General features: G+C 46.8%; 1 protein-coding gene across 1 annotated transcript in view; it reads left to right on the forward strand.

The window, feature by feature from the left end:
• Positions 1 to 329: 329 nt before the first annotated feature.
• The window catches only part of LOC139250247 (uncharacterized protein C22orf15-like), a 347,512-nt gene continuing 326,120 nt past the window's right edge, over positions 330 to 21,721 (forward strand). Inside the window, exon 1 of the mRNA XM_070872746.1 lies at positions 330 to 426. The gene's annotated coding sequence lies outside the window, so the exon portion shown is untranslated. The remainder of the gene's footprint in view (positions 427 to 21,721) is intronic.

Consider the following 21,721-nt stretch of genomic DNA (forward strand, 5'->3'; position numbering starts at 1 on the left):
CTGGTGGGTACAGGTCTGTCACTGTCTGACATGGGTACAGTCCTGGTGGATACAGGTCTGTCATTAACACTGGGGTACAGTACTAGTGGAAACAGGTCTGTCATTGGGGAAGTGACAGTGAAGTGTAATTGCCATATAGTTGATGAGCTGAGAGGTGGTGTGCAGAACTCCTTTGATTGTTGATATAGTGGTTAATTCTGGACAATTGTACTTTCCCCTGTCTAAGTTGTCCAATGTTTCTCCCAGTTGCCAGATTGTCCCTGTGTCCCTCCTGGAGCAATAGGTTCAGCTGCTGGAGCAGTGCAGTGACCCCACATGCACGGAGGTACTCCGTCTCAGTGCTGTCACCTCGCTTGTCCGTGCAGGAGTACGGGTGGTAGAGTGGGCGTTGAAGGCCTCTCTGGGCAGTGCATCACTGTTGGTCAGGTAAGTAATCTGTGCCTTGCTCAATCAATCATGGAACATGAGCTGAGTGACTTATCTCCTGTGACTGTGTCTGAGTGTGGGGCGGTGAGCTCAGATTGAGGGAGGCAATGTCTTGCTCTCACGGCTGGTTTTAAACTGGTGTTGGCAGATGCCCAGCAAGAGCTGAGTGCCCTGTGGTTGCGTGCAGGGTGTGAGGAGACAGGCTGGGACAAAGCAATGGAAGGGAGCTCTCTCAGTTCGTGGGCTGTCGCACTCTTCCAGCATAAAATCTTTTCTTTTGTCGGGTTTTGATATAGCCGATGGGAGAAACTGTTTCATAACAACATAAATAGGAGCAGCTTTCGGCCCCTCGAGCCTCCTCCGCCATTCAATAAGATCATGGCTGATCCGATCATGGACTCAGCTCCACCTCACTACCCACTCCCCATAACCCCTTCTCCCCTTATCGTTTAAGAAACTGTCTATTTCTGTCTTAAATTTATTCAATGTCCCAGCTTCCACAGCTCTCTGAGCAGCGAATTCCACAGATTTACAACCCTCTGAGAGAAGAAATTTCTCCTCATCTCTGTTTTAAATGGGCGGCCCCTAATTCTAAGATTATGCCCCCTAGTTCGAATGTCCCCTATCAGTGGAAACATCCTCTCTGCATCCACCTTGTCAAGCCCCCTCATAATCTTATACATTTCGGTAAGATCACCTCTCATTCTTCTGAATTCCAAAGCGTAGAGGCCCAACCTACTCAACCTTTCCTTATAAGTCAACCTCCTCATCTCCGGAATCAACCCTGTGAACCTTCTCTCAACTGGCTCCAAAGCAAGTATATCGTGTCGTAAATAGGAAAACCAAAACTGCACGCAATATTCCAGGTGTGGCCTCACCAATACCATGTATATAGGTGTAGCAAGACTTCCCTGCTTTTATCCTCCATCCCCTTTGCAATAAAGGCCAAGATTCCATTGGCCTTCCTGATCACTTGCTATACCTGCATACTATCCTTTTGTGTTTCATGTACAAGTACCCCCAGGTCCCGCTGTACTGCAGCACTTCGCAATCTTTCTCTATTTCAATAATAACTTGCTCTTTGATTTTTTCTGCCAAAGTGCATGACTTCACACTTTCCAACATTATACACCATCTGCCATATTTTTGCCCACTCACTGAGCCCGTCTATGTCCTTTTGCAGATTTTTTGTGTCCTCCCATTGCTTTTCCTCCCATCTTTGTATCGTCAGCAAACTTGGCTACATTACACTCAGTCCCTTCTTCCAAGTCGTTAATATAGATTGTAAATAGTTGGGTCCCAGCACTGATCCCTGCAGCACCCCACTGGTTACTGATTGCCCACCCGAGAATTAACCATTTATCCCTACTCTCTGTTTTCTATTAGTTAGCCAATCCTTTATCCATGCTAATATATTATCCCCAACCCCGTGAACTTTTATCTAGTGCAGTAACCTTTTATGTGGCACCTTGTCAAATGCCTTCTGGAAGTCCAAATACACCACATCCACTGGTTCCCCTTTTATCCACCCTGCTCGTTACATCCTCAAAGAATTCCAGCAAATTTGTCAAATATGACTTCCCCTTCATAAATCCATGCTGACTCTGCCTGACTGAATTATGTTTTTCAAAATGTCCTGCTACTGCTTCTTTAATAATGGACTCCAACATTTTCCCAACCATAGATGAGAGACTAACTGGTCTATAGTTTCCTGCTTTTTGTCTGCCTCCTTTTTTAAATAGAGGCGTTACATTTGCAGTTTTCCAATCTGCTGGGACCTCCCCAGAATCCAGGGAATTTTGGTAGATTACAACCAATGCATCCACTATCCCTGCCGCTACTTCTCAAGACCCTAAGATGCAAGCCATCAAATCCAGGGGATTTATTCGCCATTAGTCCCATTATCTTACTGAGTACCACCTCCTTAGTGATTGCAATTGTGTTAAGTTCCTCCCCCCCTATAGCCCCTTGACTAACAACTGTTGGAATATTGTTAGTATCCTCTACCGTAAAGACTGATACAAAATATTTGTTCAGCGTTTCTGCCATCTCCATGTTCTCCATTACTAATTCCCCGGTCTCGTCCTCGGAGGGACCAACATTTACTTTAGCCACTCTTTTTCTTTTTATATACCTATTTCTTGCTATCTGCTTTTATATTTCATGCTAGTTTACTTTCATAGTCTATCTTCCCTTTCTTAATAATTTTTTGAATCATTCTTTGCTGGCTTTTAAAAGCTTCCCAGTCTTCTGTCCTCCCACTAGTTTTGGCCAAAAAGTTATCGTTCAAAAATCTGTTTATCTCCACCTTAAATACATTCAATGACCCAGCCTCCACAGCTCTCTGGGGCAGAGAATTCCAAAGATTCATGACTCTCTGAGAGATGAAATTCCTCCCCATTTCTGTCTTAAATGGGCGACCCCTTATTCTGAAACTATGCCCCCTCGTTCTGGACTCCCTCATGAGGGGAAACATCCTCTCTGCATCTACCCTGTCAAGACCCCTCAGAATCTAATTTGTTTCAATAAGATCACCTCTCATTCTTCTAAACTCCAATGAGTATAGGCTCAACCTTTCTTCATAAGACAACCCTTTCATCTCAGGAATCAACCTTGTGAATCTTCCCTGAACTGCCTCCAATGCAAGTAATGTATTCGCATTGGCTAACTAACAGAAAACAGAGTTGGGATAAATGGGTAATTTTCCGGTTGGCAAACGGTGACTGCTGGGGTGCCGCAGGGATCGGTGCTGGATCCTCAACTATTTACAATCTATATTAATGATTTGGATGAAGGGACCGAGTGTAATGGAGCCAAGTTTGCTGCTGATACAAAGATAGGTGGGAAAGCAAATTGTGAGGAGGACACACAAAATCTGCAAAGGGATATAGACAGGATAAGTGAGTGGGCAAAAATTTGGCAGATGGAATATAATGTGGGAAAATGTGAGTTTATCCAATTTGCCAGTAAAAATAAAGAAGCAAGTTACAATTTAATTGGAGAAAAATTGCAAAGTGTTGCAGTACAGAGGGACCTGGGGGTCCTTGTGCATGAAACAATCCTTAGGATAAGGGGTAAGCCATTTAGGACCGAGATGAGGAGAAATTTCTTCACTCAGAGTTGTGGGCATGTGGAATTGTCTACCACAGAAAGTTGTCGAGGCCAGTTTGTTAGATATATTCAAAAGGGAGTTAGATGTGGCGCTCGCGGCTAAAGAGATCAAGGGGTATGGAGAGAAAGCAGGAATAGGGTACTGAAGTTGCATGATCAGCCATGATCATATTGAATGGTGGTGCAGGCTTGAAGGGCCGAATGGTCTGCTCCTGCACCTATTTTCTACGTTTCTAAACACAAAAAGTTAGTATGCAGGTACAGCAAGTATTCAGGAAGGCAAATGGAATGTTGGCCTTTATTGCAAAGGGAATAGAGTATAAAAGCAGAGAAGTCCTGCTACAACTGTACAGGGTATTGGTGAAACAACATCTGGAGTACTGCGTACAGTTTTGGTCTCCGTATTTAAGGAAGGATGTACTTGCATTAGAGGCAGTTCAGAGAAGGTTCACAAGGTTGATTCCGGAGATGAGGGGGTTGACTTATGAAGATAGGTTGAGTAGGTTGGGCCTATACTCATTGGAGTTCAGAAGAATGAGATGTTAGAACATAAGAATTAGGAACAGGAGTAGGCCATCTAGCCCCTCGAGCCTGCTCCGCCATTCAACAAGATCATGGCTGATCTGGCCGTGGACTCAGCTCCACTTACCCACCCGCTCCCCATAATCCTTAATTCCCTTACTGGTTAAAAATCTATCTATCTGTGATTTGAATACATTCAATGAGCTAGTCTCAACTGCTTCCCTGGGCAGAGTATTCCACAGATTCACAACCCTCTGGGAGAAGAAATTCCTTCTCAACTCGGTTTTAAATTGGCTCCCCCATATTTTGAGGCTGTGCCCCCTAGTTCTAGTCTCCCCGACCAGTGGAAACAACCTCTCTGCCTCTATCTTGTCTATCCCTTTCATTATTTTAAATGTTTCTATCAGATCACCCCTCATCCTTCTGAACTCCAACGAGTAAAGACCCAGTCTACTCAATAAGGTAACCCCCTCATCTCCGGTATCAGTCTCTGTACCCCCTCCAAAGCTAGTATATCCTTCCTTAAGTAAGGTGACCAAAACTGCACGCAGTACTCCAGGTGCGGCCTCACCAATACCCTGTACAGTTGCAGCAGGACCTCTCTGTTTTTGTACTCCATCCCTCTCGCAATGAAGGCCAACATTCCATTCGCCTTCCTGATTACCTGCTGCACCTGCAAACTAACTTTTTGGGATTCATGCACAAGGACCCCCAGGTCCCTCTGCACCGCAGCATGGTGTAATTTTTCCCCATTCAAATAATATTCCCTTTTACTGTTTTTTTTCCCAAGGTGGATGACCTCACATTTTCCGACATTGTATTCCATCTGCCAAACCTTAGCCCATTCGCTTAACCAATCTAAATCTCTTTGCAGCCTCTCTGTGTCCTCTACACAACCCGCTTTCCCACTAATCTTTGTGTCATCTGCAAATTTTGTAACACTACACTCTGTCCCCTCTTCCAGGTCATCTATGTATATTGTAAACAGTTGTGGTCCCAGCACCGATCCCTGTGGCACACCACTAACCACCGATTTCCAACCCGAAAAGGACCCATTTATCCCGACTCTCTGCTTTCTGTTAGCCAGCCAATTCTCTATCCATGCTAATACATTTCCTCTGACTCCGCGTACCTTTATCATCTGCAGTAACATTTTGTGTGGCACCTTATTGAATGCCTTTTGGAAATCTAAATACACCACATCCATCGGTACACCTTATCGAAACATAATTGATAATGACGGAGCTCGACAAGGTGGATGCAGAGAGGATATTTCCACTTATGGGGGAAACTGAAACAAGGGGGCATAGTCTCAGAATAAGGGGCCGCCCATTTAAAACTGAGATGAGGAGGAATTTCTTCTCAGAGTGTTGTAAATCTGTGGAATTCTCTGCCTGAGAGAGCTGGGGAGTCCTTGTACATGAAACACAAAAAGTTAGCATGCAGGTACAGCAAATAATTAGGAAGGCAAATGGAATGTTGGCCTTTATTGCAAGGGGTAAGTCCTGCTCCAACTGTTGGTAAGACCACACGTGGAGTGCTGCGCACAGTTTTGGTCTCCTTATTTGAGGAAGAACATACATAAGAACATAAGAAATAGGAGCAGGAGTAGGCCATACGGCCCCTTGAGCCTGCTCCGCCATTCAATACAATCATGGCTGATCCGATCATGGACTCAGGTCCACTTCCCTGCCCGCTCCCCAAAACACCTTATTCCCTTATCGGTTAAGAAACTGTCTAGCTCTGTCTTAAATTTATTCAATGACCCAGCTTCCACAGCTCTCTGAGGCAGCAACTTCCACAGATTTACAACCCTCTGAGAGAAGAAATTCCTCCTTATCTCTGTTTTAAATGGCGGCCCCTTATTCTAAGATTATGCCCCCTAGTTCTAGTCTCCCCTATCAGTGGAAACATCCTCTCTGCATCCACCTTGTCAAGCCCCCTCATAATCTTAGACGTTTCGATAAGATCACCTCTCATTCTTCTGAACTCCAATGAGTACAGGCCCAACCTACTCAACCTTTCCTCATAAGTCAACCCTCCTCAACTCCGGAATCAACCTTCCAAAGCGAGTATATCCTTTCGTAAATATGGAAACCAAAACTCTACGCAGTATTCCAGATGTGGCCTCACCAATACTGTATAACTGTAGCAAGACGTCCTTGCTTTTATACTCCATCCCCTTTGCAATAAAGGCCAAGATTCCATTGGCCTTCCTGATCACTTGCTGTACCTGCATACTATACTTTTGTGTTTCCTGCACCAGAACTCCCAGGTACTGCAGCACTTTGCAATCTTTCTCCATTTAAATAATAACTTGCTCTTTGATTTTTTCTGTCAAAGTGCATGACCTCACACTTTCCAACATTATGCTCCATCTGCCAAATTTTTGCCCACTCGCTTACCCTGTCTATGTTCTTTTGCAGATTTTTCGTGTCCTCCTCACACATTGCTTTTCCTCCCATCTTTGTATCGTCAGCAAACTTGGCTACGTTACACTCAGTCCCTTCATCCAAGTCGTTAATATAGATTGTAAATAGTTGGGGTCCCAGCACTGATCCCTGCGGTACCCCACTAGATACTGATTGCCAACCTGAGAATGAACCATTTATCCCAACTCTGCTTTCTGTTAGTTAGCCAATCCTCTATCCATGCTAATATATTACCCCCAATCCCGTGAACTTTTATCTTGTGCAGTAAGCTTTTATGTGGCACCTTGTCAAATGCCTTCTGGAAGTCTAAATACACCACATCCACTGGCTCCCCTTTATCCACCCTGTCCGTTACATCCTCAAAGAATTCCAGCAAATTTGTCAAACATGACTTCCCCTTCATAAATCCATGCTGACTCTGCCTGACTGAATTATGTTTTTCAAAATGTCCTGCTACTGCTTCTTTAATAATGGACTCCAACATTTTCTCAACCACAGATGTTAGGCTAACTGATCTATAGTTTCCTACTTTTTGTCTGCCTCCCTTTTTAAATAGAGACGTTACATTTGCAGTTTTCCAATCTGCTGGGACCTCTCCAGAATCCAGGGAATGTTGGTAAATTACAACCAATGCATCCATTATCCCTGCCGCTACTTCTCGTAAGACCCTAGGATGCAAGCCATCAGGTCCAGGGGATTTATCCACCTTTAGTCCCATTATCCAACTGAGTACCACCTCCTTAGTGATTGCGATTGTGGTAAGTTCCTCCCCTCCTATAGCCCCAAGACTATCCACTGTTGGGATATTTTTAGTGTCCTCTACCGTAAAGACTGATACAAAATATTTGTTCAGAGTTTCTGCCATCTGCATTGTAAGGGGATAAAAAATGGTCACTAGAGTGGAGACTGACTGATGGTCACGCTGATGGTCACAAATGGAGATACTGAAGGTAGTGAATTGATCTGACACGTAAAATGGTCCAGATTAAGAGGGCTTATCAGTATTAGGAGATTCTGAGGAATCAGAAGATCCTCTACCTTATGGTATGGATTATTGCCTATTGTATGTAACACTTGCTTATGTAGATAAAGCACACTTATAACAAATTAAGCCTGATGGTTAATGCATCCTTAACCTTAGTAACACTTAACAAGGACAGTAGCGTTCACGTTTGAACTTCTCCCTTGCATATGCTCGTATAATGAAGCCGGTTGAAGCAAAGGTTTCTTTTGTTTGATTCCGTGGTCGTTATAGGTAATCGACACCTCGCCCTCCTTATATCAGGGAGTCCGCCTCGAGGAAGAGAAGTCTCCCTATTACCCCAACATCCACGTTCCCCATTACTAATTCCCCGGTCTCGTCATCTAGGGGACCAACAGTTACTTTAGCCACCCTTTTCCTTTTAATATACCTGTAGAAACTCTTGCTATCTGTTTTTATATTTCGTGCTAGTTTACTTTCATAGTCTAGTTTCCCTTTCTTAATCATTTTTTATTCATTCTTTGCTGGCTTTTAAAAGCTTCCCAATTTTCTGTCCTCCCTCTAGTTTTGGCCACTTTGTATGCCCTTGTTTTTAATTGGATACGGTCCTTTATTTCTTTAGTTAGCCACGGATGGCTATCTTTTCTCTTGCACCCTTTCCCCCTCACTGGAATATTCTTGAGAATTATAAAATATCTCCTTAAATGTACACCACTGTTCATCAACCGTCCTACACTTTAATCTATTTTCCCAGTCCACTTTAGCCAACTCTGCCCTCATAGCTTTTAGTCTCCTTTATTTAAGCTTAGTACGCTGGTTAGAGATCCAACTTTCTCACCCTCCATCTGAATTTGAAACTCAATCATGCTGTGATCACTCATTCCAAGGGGATCCTTTACTAGGAGATTGTTTATTAATCCTGTCTCATTACACAGGACCAGATCTAAGAGAGCCTGCCCCCTGGTTGGTTCCGTGACATACTGCTCAAGGAACCCATCCCTTATGCCCTCTATGAACTCTTCCTCAAGGCTACCCTGACCAATTTGATTTGTCCAATCAATATGGAGATTAAAATCACCCATGATTATTCCCTTTTAACAAGCCCCCACTATTTCTTGGTTTATGCTCCGACCAACAGAGTTGCTACTGTTAGGGGGCCTATAGACTACGCCCACCAGTGACTTTTTCCCCTTATTATTCCTTATCTCCACCCAAACTGTTTCAACATCCTGATCATTTGAGCCAATATCGTTTCTCACTATTACAGTGATACCATCCTTTATCAACAGAGCTACCCCACCTCCTTTTCCTTTCTGTCTGTCCTTCTGAATTGTCAAATATCCCTGAATATTTAGTTCCTGTCCTGGTCACCTTGCAACCAGGACTCTGTAATGGCTATCAGATCATACCCATTTGTATCTATTTGTGCCGACAGCTCATCTATTTTGTTATGAATGCTACGTGCATTTAGACAAAGAGCTTTTAAATTTTTTTTTTTTTAACCCTTTTTTCCTGCTTGTTTCCTCTCTCCTTCAAACTCACTTTCTTCATTTTTGCTTTCTAGTTCCAGTTTTACTCCCCTCCTTACTGAATCTATTTTCAGGTTCCCATCCCCCTGCCAAGCTAGGTTAAACCCTCTCCAACAGCACTAGCAACCTCGCCCCCCCCCCCCCCCCCCCCCCCCCCGCCCGGTGAGGATATTGGTCCCAGCTCTGTTGAGGTGCAACCCGTCCGGCTTGTACAGGTCCCACAGATTTTCTAAATGTCCTGCTACTACTTCCTTAATGATGGACTCTAGCATTTTCCCAATGACAAATGTTTGGCAAACTGGTCTATAGTTTCCTGCTTTCTGTCTCCTTTCTTAAATAGGGGCATTACATTTACGGTTTTCCAGTCCACTGGGACCTCTCCAAAATCCAGGGAATTTTGATACGTTACAACCAATACATCCACTATCTCTGCAGCCACTTCTTGTAAGACCCTAGGATGCAGGCTATCAGGTCCAGGGGACTTGTTCACTTTAATCCTATTAGTTTGCCTCGTACTCTATCTCTAGTGATAGTGATTGTTTTAAGTCCTCCCACCCCCTCCCCCCCAATAGCTCCTTGATTATCCACCATTTCCAGAGGAAGGAGGGTTGGTAGTTTGACGACACAGATTTAAGGTGATTGGCAAAAGAACCAGAGGGGGAGTTGAGAATGTTTTTATGCAGCGAGTTGTGATCGGGAACGCACTGCCTGCAAAAGGGAACTTGGACAAATACTTGCAGAGCTATGGAGAGCGAGTGGGCGAGGGAGATTAATTGGACAGCTCTATCGAAGAGCTGGCACAGGCACGATGGGCTAAATGGCCTCCTGTTCTGTCTGATTTTGTGATTCTGCTCTTGATATTTTTGTTGGGCTTTACGAGCTGCTGATCAGGAATAGCACAGACAAGATTTTGCTTTTAAACTTGTGAAACCCACATTCAGTGGCAGTAACTGCGGAAAGCCAGAGTGCCGAGGGAAGTGCAGAAGACCATGCTCCTCATGGCTGGCCATTCCATTCTGACAAGCCTGATGTGCAGGTGTGGGGTGGTGCTCCTAGAGCAGCAGTGATTGTATCGCTGTGTGGGGTAGTCAGGGACAGTGAGTGCCATGGAGCAAGGAGCTTTAGGACAAGAGACCCCCAAGATGTGGTAAGATGTTACGGTGCAGCACCAACCAAGGACGCAAGTGACCATGATGCACATATATGTATATGAGAATCGGCGTGGACCTCCGGACATTAAATGCTTTAAAACTTTTTCACATTGCCTTAATCCACACACTTTTAGTGCAAATTGTGCTGCAATGCAGCCCATGTAATGACAACATAGGACAGGTATATACACAGCTTGCTGGAAAAATGCAGATTGCTGACCTGCTTGACCGACATCCTGACAGTCTATCCAGCACAGGTGACTGGAGGCCGTCAGCCTGACCCAGCCTGGACAATCCCCCCTCCCCCACCCACTGGCCGACAGCACTGAGCACCATTGTACCATCTGCACTGTCCCGTCAGCTAAGATCAGTTTCCACTGGTCTGTACGGCGCAGTTAGTGCACGGCGCAGTCAGATCCTGTACAGTGGGGTTTAATATCAGACCAGTTGTTCTCTCTCCCTGGTGGTTCGCTTTGAATGAGGGATTGTGCTTGTGCCCAATGCTGGATGAAGCTGACTGTCTTGCTGTGATCTTTCTGACCATTCAGGTTAATAAACGGGGGACTGTGTTTGCTGCAGGACGAGGATCCCAGAGTGAGGACACAGGTGGCCATGTTCGCCACTTGTCCAAGGGCAGCGACGGCGAGTTCATTCACTTCCACAGTAACACTGGTCTGCTTTGTCTGCTCCAGTTCCTGCTGCACAATTGCTGGAACTCTGAGGGAACGTTTGAAATTCTCATGCTCCATATCCCAGCTCCCGATGTGCTTGAAATCCTTGTGGAATTGGAAAATGAGGAGTAAGTTTGCGTTTAGTCTGTGATATTTAATATTGATCGCTACATGCCCTGCTCCCAGAGCCCATGGGCTGATTCCCAGCTAGACCTGCTGACCTTGAGATCGGTATTATCTGCACCTCGTCCCATCACAGGAGGGAAGCCGCTGCCATCGAGGAGAGGAGGAATGGGCCTCAGCTCCCAGTCACCTGCCTGACTCAAACCTCACTAGATAGGTGTGTGGGTCCTCAGATAGTTATAGCCCACCCCCACTGCAAATGTGGGGAACGGAATGAGAACATAAGAATTAGGAGCAGGAGTAGGCCAAAAGGCCCCTCAAGCCTGTTCCACCATTCAATGAGATCTTGGCTGATTTACATCAACTCACCTTCTCGCAAGTCCCCATATTCCTTCATTCCCTTAGTGTTCATAAATCTTTCGATCTCAGCCTTCAACATATACACAGCCCTGTTCATCTCAGTCCCCTTATCCTGAGACTGACCCTTGGTTCCAGACTCTGCAGCCAGGGAAACATCCTCCCTGCATCTACCCTGTAAGAATTTTCTAAGTTTCAATAAGATCACCTCTCATTCTTCTAAACTCCAGAGAATATAGGATCATTCTTCTCAGTCTCTCCTCATAGGACGGCCCTCTCACCCCAGGAATCCATCTGGTGAACCTCCGTTGCACCGTCTCCAGGGCAAGTATATCCTTCCTGAGATAAGGAGACCAAAGCTGTGCACAGTACTCCAGGTGTGGTCTCACCAAGGCCCTGTACAATTGTAGCAAGACTTCCTTATTCTTGTACTCCAACCCCCTGCAATAAAGGCTAATATTGTTAAAGGCAAATCGTGTTTAACCAACTTGATTGAGTTTTTTGATCAGGTTAACAGAGAGGGTTGATGAGGGCAATGTGGTTGATGTGGTGTACATGGATTTCCAAAAGATGTTCAACAAAGTGCCACATAATAGGTTTGCCAGCAAAGTTGAAGCTCATGGAATAAAAGGGACAGTGACAGCATGGATACGAAATTAGCTCAGTGACAGAAAACAGAGAGTAGTGGTGAAGGGTTTTTTTTTGGACTGGAGGAAGGTATACAGTGGTGTTCCCCAGGGGTTGGTTCTAGGACCACTGCTTTTCTTGATCTACGTTAATGACTTGGATGTGGGTGTACAGGGCACAATTTCAAATGTTGCGAATGACACAAAACTTGGAAGTATAGTGAACAGTGAGAGGGATAGTGATAGACTTCAAGATGACAGGTGGAATGGGTGGACATATGGCAGATGAAATTTAACGCAGAAAAGTGCAAAGTGATACATTTTGGTAGAAAGAAGATGGCAGGGCAGGTTGAGAAACGGTTAAACAAGCTTACGAGATCCTGGGCTTCATAAATAGAGGTACAGAGTACAAAAGCAAGGAAGTTATGATGAACATTTATATAACACTGGTTCGGCCTCAACTGGAGTATTGTGTCCAATTCTGGGCACCGCACTTAGAGAGGATGCAGGAAAGATTTACGAGAATGGTTCCAGGGATGAGCGACTTCAGTTACGGGGAGAGACTGGAGAAGCTGGGGTTGTTCTCCTTGGAGCAGAGAAGGTTGAGAGGAGATTTGATCGAGGTGTTCAAAATCATGAGGGGTCTGGACAGAGTAGATAGAGAGAAACTGTTCCCATTGGTGGAAGGGTCAAGAACCAGAGGACACAGATTTAAGGTGATTGTCAAAAGAATCAACAGCAACTTGTATTTATATAGCGCCTTTAATGTAATAAAACATCCGAAGGTGCTTCACAGGAGTGTTTTAAGACAAAACAAATCAATTTGACACCAGAGGCAATGTAAGAAAAAGACTTTATTAAGCAGCGAGTGGTTAGGATCTGGAAGGCTCTGCCTGAGAGGGTGATGGAAGCAGACTCAATCACTGCTTTCAAAAGGGAGTTGGTTAAGTCCCTGAAATTTTAAAAACATTTGCTTCGGAGAAAGGGCGGTGAGTGGGACTGGCTGAGGGGCTCTTGCAGAGAGCCGGCACGGGCTCGACGGGCCCAATGGCCTTATATAAAAACATAAGAATTAGGAACAGGAGTAGGCCATCTAGCCTCTCGAGCCTGCTCCGCCATTCAATAAGATCATGGCTGATCTGGCCGTGGACTCAGCTCCACTTACCCGCCCGCTCCCCGTAACCCTTAATTCCCTTATTGGTTAAAAATCTATCTATCTGTGACTTGAATACATTCAATGAGCTAGCCTCAACTGCTTCCTTGGGCAGAGAATTCCACAGATTCACAACCCTCTGGGAGAAGAAATTTCTTCTCAACTCGGTTTTAAATTGGCTCCCCCGTATTTTGAGGCTGTGCCCCCTAGTTCTAGTCTCCCCGACCAGTGGAAACAACCTCTCTGCCTCTATCTTGTCTATCCCTTTCATTATTTTAAATGTTTCTATCAGATCACCCCTCATCCTTCTGAACTCCAACAAGTAGAGACCCAATCTACTCAATCTATCATCATAAGGTAACCCCCACATCTCCGGAATCAGCCTAGTGAATCGTCTCTGTGCTCCCTCCAAAGCTAGTATATCCTTCCTTAAGTAAGGTGACCAAAACTGCACGCAGTACTCCAGGTGCGGCCTCACCAATACCCTATACAGTTGCAGCAACACCTCCCTGCTTTTGTACTCCATCCCTCTCGCAATGAAGGCCAACATTCCTTTCGCCTTCCTGATTACTTGCTGCACCTGCAAACTAACTTTTTGGGATTCATGCACAAGGACCCCCAGGTCCCTCTGCACCACAGCATGTTGTAATTTCTCCCCATTCAAATAATATTCCCTTTTACTGTTTTTTTTCCCAAGGTGGATGACCTCACATTTTCCGACATTGTATTCCATCTGCCAAACCTTAGCCCATTCGCTTAACCTATCTAAATCTCTTTGCAGCCTCTCTGTGTCCTCTACACAACCTGCTTTCGTACTAATCTTTGTGTCATCTACAAATTTTGTTACATTACACTCTGTCCCCTCTTCCAAGTCATCTATGTATATTGTAAACAGTTGTGGTCCCAGCACCGATCCCTGTGGCACACCACTAACCACCGATTTCCAACCCGAAAAGGACCCATTTATCCCGACTCTCTGCCTTCCGTGCTGTGACCATTCTATGATTCTACCATTTGCCTTCCCAATTGCTTGCAGTACCTGCATGTTAACTTTCTTTGATTCAAATGCAAGGGCACCTAAATTCCTCTGAATTCCAACATTCACGAGTCTTTTAAAAAATATTCTGCTTTTCCATTCTTCTCACCAAAGTGGATAATTTCACTTCCCCACTTTATATTCGATCTGCCACAATTTTGCCCAATCACTTAACCTGTCTGTATCCCTTTGCAGCCTCTCTGTGTCTTCCTCACAGCTTACTTTCCACCTAGCTTTGTATCACCAGCAAACCTGGATATATTATACTTGGTCCCCTCATCCATGTCACTGATATCGATTGTGAATAGCTGAGGCCCCAGCACTGATCCTTGTGGCACTTCATTAGTTTACACCCTGCCATCCTGAAAATGACCTGTTTATTTGTATTCTGTTTTCTGTCGTGAAACAATTCTCAGTCCGTGCTAATATATTACCCCCAATCCTATGAGCCCTAATCTTGTGTAACAACCTCTTGTGTGGTACCTTATTGAATGCCTTCTGAAAATCCAATATACCACATCCACTGGTTCCCTCTTATCCACCCTGCCCGTTACAGCCTCAAAAAACTGTAAGAAATTTGTTAAACGTGGTTTCCCTTTCATAAAGCCGTGTTGACTCTGCCTGATACTGTGATTTTCCAAGTGTCCTGTCACCACATCCTTAATAAGAGATTCTAGCATTTTGCCTACGACTGATGTGAGGCTAACTCGCCTATAGTTCTCGGTTTTCTCTCCTCCCAATTTCCTTTTGAAAATTATTGAATCTGCTTCCATGACCCTTTCAGGCAGTGCATTCCAGATCGTCATAACTCGCTGTGTTTAAAAAAAAAACTGTTTCCTCATGTCACCTCTGGTTCTTCTATCTTAAGTCTGTGCCCTCAAGTTACTGCCGCTGCAAACTGTTTCTTCTTATTTACTCTTTGATCAAAAACATTGATGATTTTGATGAAATCTCCTCTTCACTTTCTCTGCTCTAAGGTGAACAACCCCAGGTTCTCCACATAACTGAATTCCCTCACCCTGGTCCCAGAATGGGCCATACAGTTATATAGCCCTCTTTCCACTCCCAGTGTGGGCCTCACTAGACGAGAATCCACACAGGGACTCCTGGTGTTTGTGTATTTCTGGACTGACCATTGAACCACAATTTCGCTCAGTCTCCTCCAGCGCTGGGTTATAGGAAGCCTCGAGTTATGGGAGCGGGGTCCTGTGATCTTGGGAGCTCCCCTTCTTCCCCAGTCCCTTCCCGTTTCATAGAAACATAGAAAATAGGTGCAGGAGTAGGCCATTCGGCCCTTCGAGCCTGCACCACCATTCAATAAGATCATGGCTGATCAGTTCCTCAGTACCCCTTTCCTGCTTTCTCTCCATACCCCTTGATCCCTTTAGCCGTAAGGGCCATATCTAACTCCCTCTTGAATATATCCAATGAACTGGCATCAACAACTCTCTGCCGCAGGGAATTCCACAGGTTAACAACTGAGTGAAGAAGTTTCTCCTCATCTCAGTCCTAAATGGCTTACCCCTTATCCTTAGACTGTGTCCCCTGGTTCTGTAACATTCTTCCTGCATCTAACCTGTCCAGTCCCGTCAGAATTTTATATGTTTCTATGAGATCCCCTCTCATTCTTCTAAACTCCAGTGAATACAGGCCAGTCGATCCAGTCTCTCCTCATAAGTCAGTCCAGCCATCCCGGGAATCAGTCTGGTGAACTTTCGCTGCACTCCCTCAATAGCAAGAACGTCCTTCCTCAGATTAGGAGACCAAAACTGAACACAATATTCCAGGTGAGGCCTCACCAAGGCCCTGTACAACTGCAGTAATACCTCCCTGCTCCTATACTCAAATCCTATACTCAAGCTATGAAGGCCAACATATCATTTGCCTTCTTCACCGCCTGCTGTACCTGCATGCCAACTTTCAATGACTGATGTAGATGTACCATGACACCCAGGTCTCATTGCAAATCCCCTTTTCCTAATCTGCCGCCATTCAGATAATCTGCCTTTGTGTTTTTGCCCCCAAAGTGAATAACCTCACATTTATCCACATTACAGCATCTGCCATGCATTTGCCCACTCACCTAACCTGTTCAAGTCACCCTGCAGCCTCTTAGCGTCCTCCTCACAGCTCACACCGCCACCCAGTTTAGTGTCATCTGCAAGCTTGGAGATATTACACTCAATTCCTTCATCTAAATCATTAATGTATATTGTAAATGGCTGGGGTCCCAGCACTGAGCCCTGCGGCACCCCACTAGTCACTGCCTGCCATTCTGAAAAGGACCCGTTTATCCCGACTCTCTGCTTCCTGTCTGCCAACCAGTTCTCTATCCACGTCAGTACATTTCCCCCAATACCATACGCTTTGATTTTGCACACCAATCTCTTGTGTGGGACCTTGTCAAAAGCCTTTTGAAAGTCCAAATACACCACATCCACTGGTTCTCCCTTGTCCACTCTACTAGTTACATCCTCAAAAAATTCTAGAAGATTTGTCAAGCATGATTTCCCCTTCATAAATCCATGCCGACTTGGACCGATCCTGTCACTGCTTTCCAAATGCACTGCTATTACGTCTTTAATAATTGATTCCAACATTTTCCCCACTACTGATGTCAGGCTAACCGGTCTATAATTACCTGTATTCTCGCTCCCTCCTTTTTTAAAAAGTGGTGTTCCATTAGCTACCCTCCAGTCCATAGGAACTGATCCAGAGTCGATAGACTGTTGGAAAATGATCACCAATGCATCCACTATTTCTAGGGCTGCTTGCTTAAGTACTCTGGGATGCAGACTATCAGGCCCCAAGGATTTATCGGCTTTCAATCCCATCAATTTCCCTAGCACAATTTCCCGCCTAATAAGGATATCCTTCAGTTCCTCCTTCTCACTAGACCCTCGGTCCAATAGTATTTCCGGAAGGTTATTTGTGTCTTCCTTCGTGAAGACAAAACCAAAATATTTGTTCAACTGGCCTGTCATTTCTTTGTTCCCCATTATAAATTCACCTGAATCTGACTGCAAGGGACCTACGATTGTCTTCACTAATATTTTTCTCGTCACATACCTATAAAAACTTTTGAAGTCAGTTTTTATGTTTCCAGCAAGCTTCCTCTCATACTCTATTTTCCCCCTCCTAATTAAACCCTTTGTCCTCTTCTGCTGAATTCTAAATTTCTCCCAGTCCTCAGGTTTGCTGCTTTTTCTCACCAATTTATATGCCTCTTCATTATATGCCTCTTCTTTAGTTTCCTGGAGGCACTTGACTGCTGGGGTACAGGTTCTATGGGTTCCAACTGTTAATTGCTACCCCTGCAGTGATTCTTGCAATCTGAGTCTCGGCAGCGAATGTCAGGATGATACTCAGCTTTGTGAGGGTCGATGGTACTGATCTCCACCCCGCGCTAACCCAGTACCACACACTGGCACTGGGTGGTGATGCCCCACCCAGCATGCACTGCCCTTGGCCCAGTCTCCGGGTGACACGCTGAATGTCAGCTACCATCACTGTACCTGGATTCTCAGCCCGTGATACGGTCACTGACTGTATCCGGATTCTCAGCCCGTGATACGGTCACTGACTGTATCCGGATTCTCAGCCCGTGATACGGTCACTGACTGTACCCGGATTCTCAGCCCGTGATACGGTCACTGACTGTATCCGGATTCTCAGCCCGTGATACAGTCACTGACTGTATCCGGATTCTCAGCCCGTGATACAGTCACTGACTGTATCCGGATTCTCAGCCCGTGATACGGTCACTGACTGTATCCGGATTCTCAGCCCATGATCCGGTCACTGACTGTATCCGGATTCTCAGCCCGTGATATAGTCACTGATTGTATCCGGATTCTCAGCCCGTGATACGGTCACTGACTGTATCCGGATTCTCAGCCCGTGATATAGTCACTGACTGTATCCGGATTCTCAGCCCGTGATCCGGTCACTGACTGTATCCGGATTCTCAGCTCGTGATCCGATCACTGACTGTATCCGGATTCTCAGCCCGTGACACAGTCACTGACTGTACCCGGATTCTCAGCCCGTGACACAGTCACTGACTGTATCCGGATTCTCAGCCCGTGATATAGTCACTGACTGTATCCGGATTCTCAGCCCGTGATCCGGTCACTGACTGTATCCGGATTCTCAGCCCGTGATCCGATCACTGACTGTATCCGGATTCTCAGCCCGTGATACGGTCACTGACTGTATCCGGATTCTCAGCCCGTGATATAGTCACTGACTGTATCCGGATTCTCAGCCCGTGATCCGGTCACTGACTGTATCCGGATTCTCAGCCCGTGATCCGATCACTGACTGTATCCGGATTCTCAGCCCGTGATACAGTCACTGACTGTATCCGGATTCTCAGCCCGTGATACGGTCACTGACTGTATCCTGATTCTCAGCCCGTGATATAGTCACTGACTGTATCCGGATTCTCAGCCCGTGATCCGGTCACTGACTGTATCCGGATTCTCAGCCCGTGATCCGATCACTGACTGTATCCGGATTCTCAGCCCGTGATACGGTCACTGACTGTATCCGGATTCTCAGCCCGTAATATAGTCACTGACTGTATCCGGATTCTCAGCCCGTGATCCGGTCACTGACTGTATCCGGATTCTCAGCCCGTGATCCGATCACTGACTGTATCCGGATTCTCAGCCCGTGATATAGTCACTGACTGTATCCGGATTCTCAGCCCGTGATCCGGTCACTGACTGTATCCGGATTCTCAGCCCGTGATACGGTCACTGACTGTATCCGGATTCTCAGCCCGTGATATAGTCACTGACTGTATCCGGATTCTCAGCCCGTGATCCGGTCACTGACTGTATCCGGATTCTCAGCCCGTGATCCGATCACTGACTGTATCCGGATTCTCAGCCCGTGATCCAGTCACTGACTGTACCCGGATTCTCAGCCCGTGATACGGTCACTGACTGTACCCGGATTCTCAGCCCGTGATACGGTCACTGACTGTATCCGGATTCTCAGCCCGTGATACGGTCACTGACTGCACCCGGATTCTCAGCCCGTGATCCGGTCCCTGACTGTACCCGGATTCTCAGCCCGTGATCCAGTCACTGACTGTATCCGGATTCTCAGCCCGTGATACGGTCACTGACTGTACCCGGATTCTCAGCCCGTGATACGGTCACTGACTGTATCCGGATTCTCAGCCCGTGATCCGATCACTGACTGTATCCGGATTCTCAGCCCGTGAGACAGTCACTGACTGTATCCGGATTCTCAGCCCGTGATCCGATCACTGACTGTATCCGGATTCTCAGCCCGTGAAAGGGTCACTGACTGTATCCGGATTCTCAGCCCGTGATCCGGTCACTGACTGTACCCAGATTCTCAGCCCGTGACACAGTCACTGACTGTATCCGGATTCTCAGCCCGTGATACGGTCACTGACTGTATCCGGATTCTCAGCCCGTGATCCGGTCACTGACTGTACCCAGATTCTCAGCCCGTGACACAGTCACTGACTGTATCCGGATTCTCAGCCCGTGATACGGTCACTGACTGTATCCGGATTCTCAGCCCGTGATCCGGTCACTGACTGTATCCGGATTCTCAGCCCGTGATATAGTCACTGACTGTATCCGGATTCTCAGCCCGTGATACAGTCACTGACTGTATCCGGATTCTCAGCCCGTGATACGGTCACTGACTGTATCCGGATTCTCAGCCCGTGATCCGATCACTGACTGTATCCGGATTCTCAGCCCGTGATACGGTCACTGACTGGATCCGGATTCTCAGCCCGTGATACGGTCACTGACTGTACCCGGATTCTCAGCCCGTGATCCAGTCACTGACTGTACCCGGATTCTCAGCCCGTGATCCGATCACTGACTGTATCCGGATTCTCAGCCCGTGATACAGTCACTGACTGTACCCAGATTCTCAGCCCGTGATACGGTCACTGACTGTATCCGGATTCTCAGCCCGTGATCCGGTCACTGACTGTACCCGGATTCTCAGCCCGTGATCCAGTCACTGACTGTATACGGATTCTCAGACCGTGATCCGGTCACTGACTGTACCCGGATTCTCAGCCCGTGATCCAGTCACTGACTGTATCCGGATTCTCAGCCCGTGATCCGGTTACTGACTGTACCCGGATTCTCAGCCCGTGATCCAGTCACTGACTGTATCCGGATTCTCAGCCCGTGATACAGTCACTGACTGTACCCGGATTCTCAGCCCATGACACAGTCACTGACTGTATCCGGATTCTCAGCCCATGATACAGTCACTGACTGTACCCGGATTCTCTGCCCGTGATACGGTCACTGACTGTATCCGGATTCTCAGCCCGTGATCCAGTCACTGACTTACCCGGATTCTCAGCCCGTGATCCGGTCACTGACTGTACCCGGATTCTCAGCCCGTGATCCGGTCACTGACTGTATCCGGATTCTCAGCCCGTGAACCAGTCACTGACTGTATCCGGATTTTCAGACCGTGATCCGGTCACTGACTGTATCCGGATTCTCAGCCCTTGATCCGGTCACTGACTGTACCCGGATTCTCAGCCCGTGATCCGGTCACTGACTTACCCGGATTCTCAGCCCGTGATCCGGTCACTGACTGTACCCGGATTCTCAGCCCGTGATCCGGTCACTGACTGTACCCGGATTCTCAGCCCGTGATACGGTCACTGACTGTACCCGGATTCACAGCCCGTGATCCGGTCACTGACTGTATCCAGATTCTCAGCCCGTGATCCGGTCACTGACTTACCCGGATTCTCAGCCCGTGATCCGGTCACTGACTGTATCCCGATTCTCAGCCCGTGATCCAGTCACTGACTGTATCCGAATTCTCAGACCGTGATCCGGTCACTGACTGTACCCGGATTCTCAGCCCGTGATACGGTCACTGACTGTACCCAGATTCTCAGACCGTGATACGGTCACTGACTGTACCCGGATTCTCAGCCCGTGATCCGGTCACTGACTGTACCCGGATTCTCAGCCCGTGATCCGGTCACTGACTGTACCCGGATTCTCAGCCCGTGATACGGTCACTGACTGTACCCGGATTCTCAGCCCATGATCCGGTCACTGACTGTATCCGGATTCTCAGCCCGTGATCCAGTCACTGACTGGATTTGGATTCTCAGACCATGATCCGGTCACTGACTGCACCCGGATTCTCAGCCCGTGATCCGGTCACTGACTTACCCGGATTCTCAGCCCGTGATCCGGTCACTGACTGTACCCGGATTCTCAGACCGTGATCCGGTCACTGACTGTACCCGGATTCTCAGCCCGTGATACGGTCACTGACTGTACCCGGATTCTCAGCCCGTGATCTGGTCACTGACTTACCCGGATTCTCAGCCCGTGATCCGGTCACTGACTGTACCCGGATTCTCAGCCTGTGATACGGTCACTGACTGTACCCAGATTCTCAGACCGTGATACGGTCACTGACTGTACCCGGATTCTCAGCCCGTGATCCGGTCACTGACTGTACCCGGATTCTCAGCCCGTGATCCGGTCACTGACTGTACCCGGATTCTCAGCCCGTGATACGGTCACTGACTGTACCCGGATTCTCAGCCCATGATCC

The sequence above is a fragment of the Pristiophorus japonicus genome, unplaced genomic scaffold, assembly GCF_044704955.1.
Source record: "Pristiophorus japonicus isolate sPriJap1 unplaced genomic scaffold, sPriJap1.hap1 HAP1_SCAFFOLD_358, whole genome shotgun sequence".
Taxonomy (NCBI): Eukaryota; Metazoa; Chordata; class Chondrichthyes; family Pristiophoridae; genus Pristiophorus; species Pristiophorus japonicus.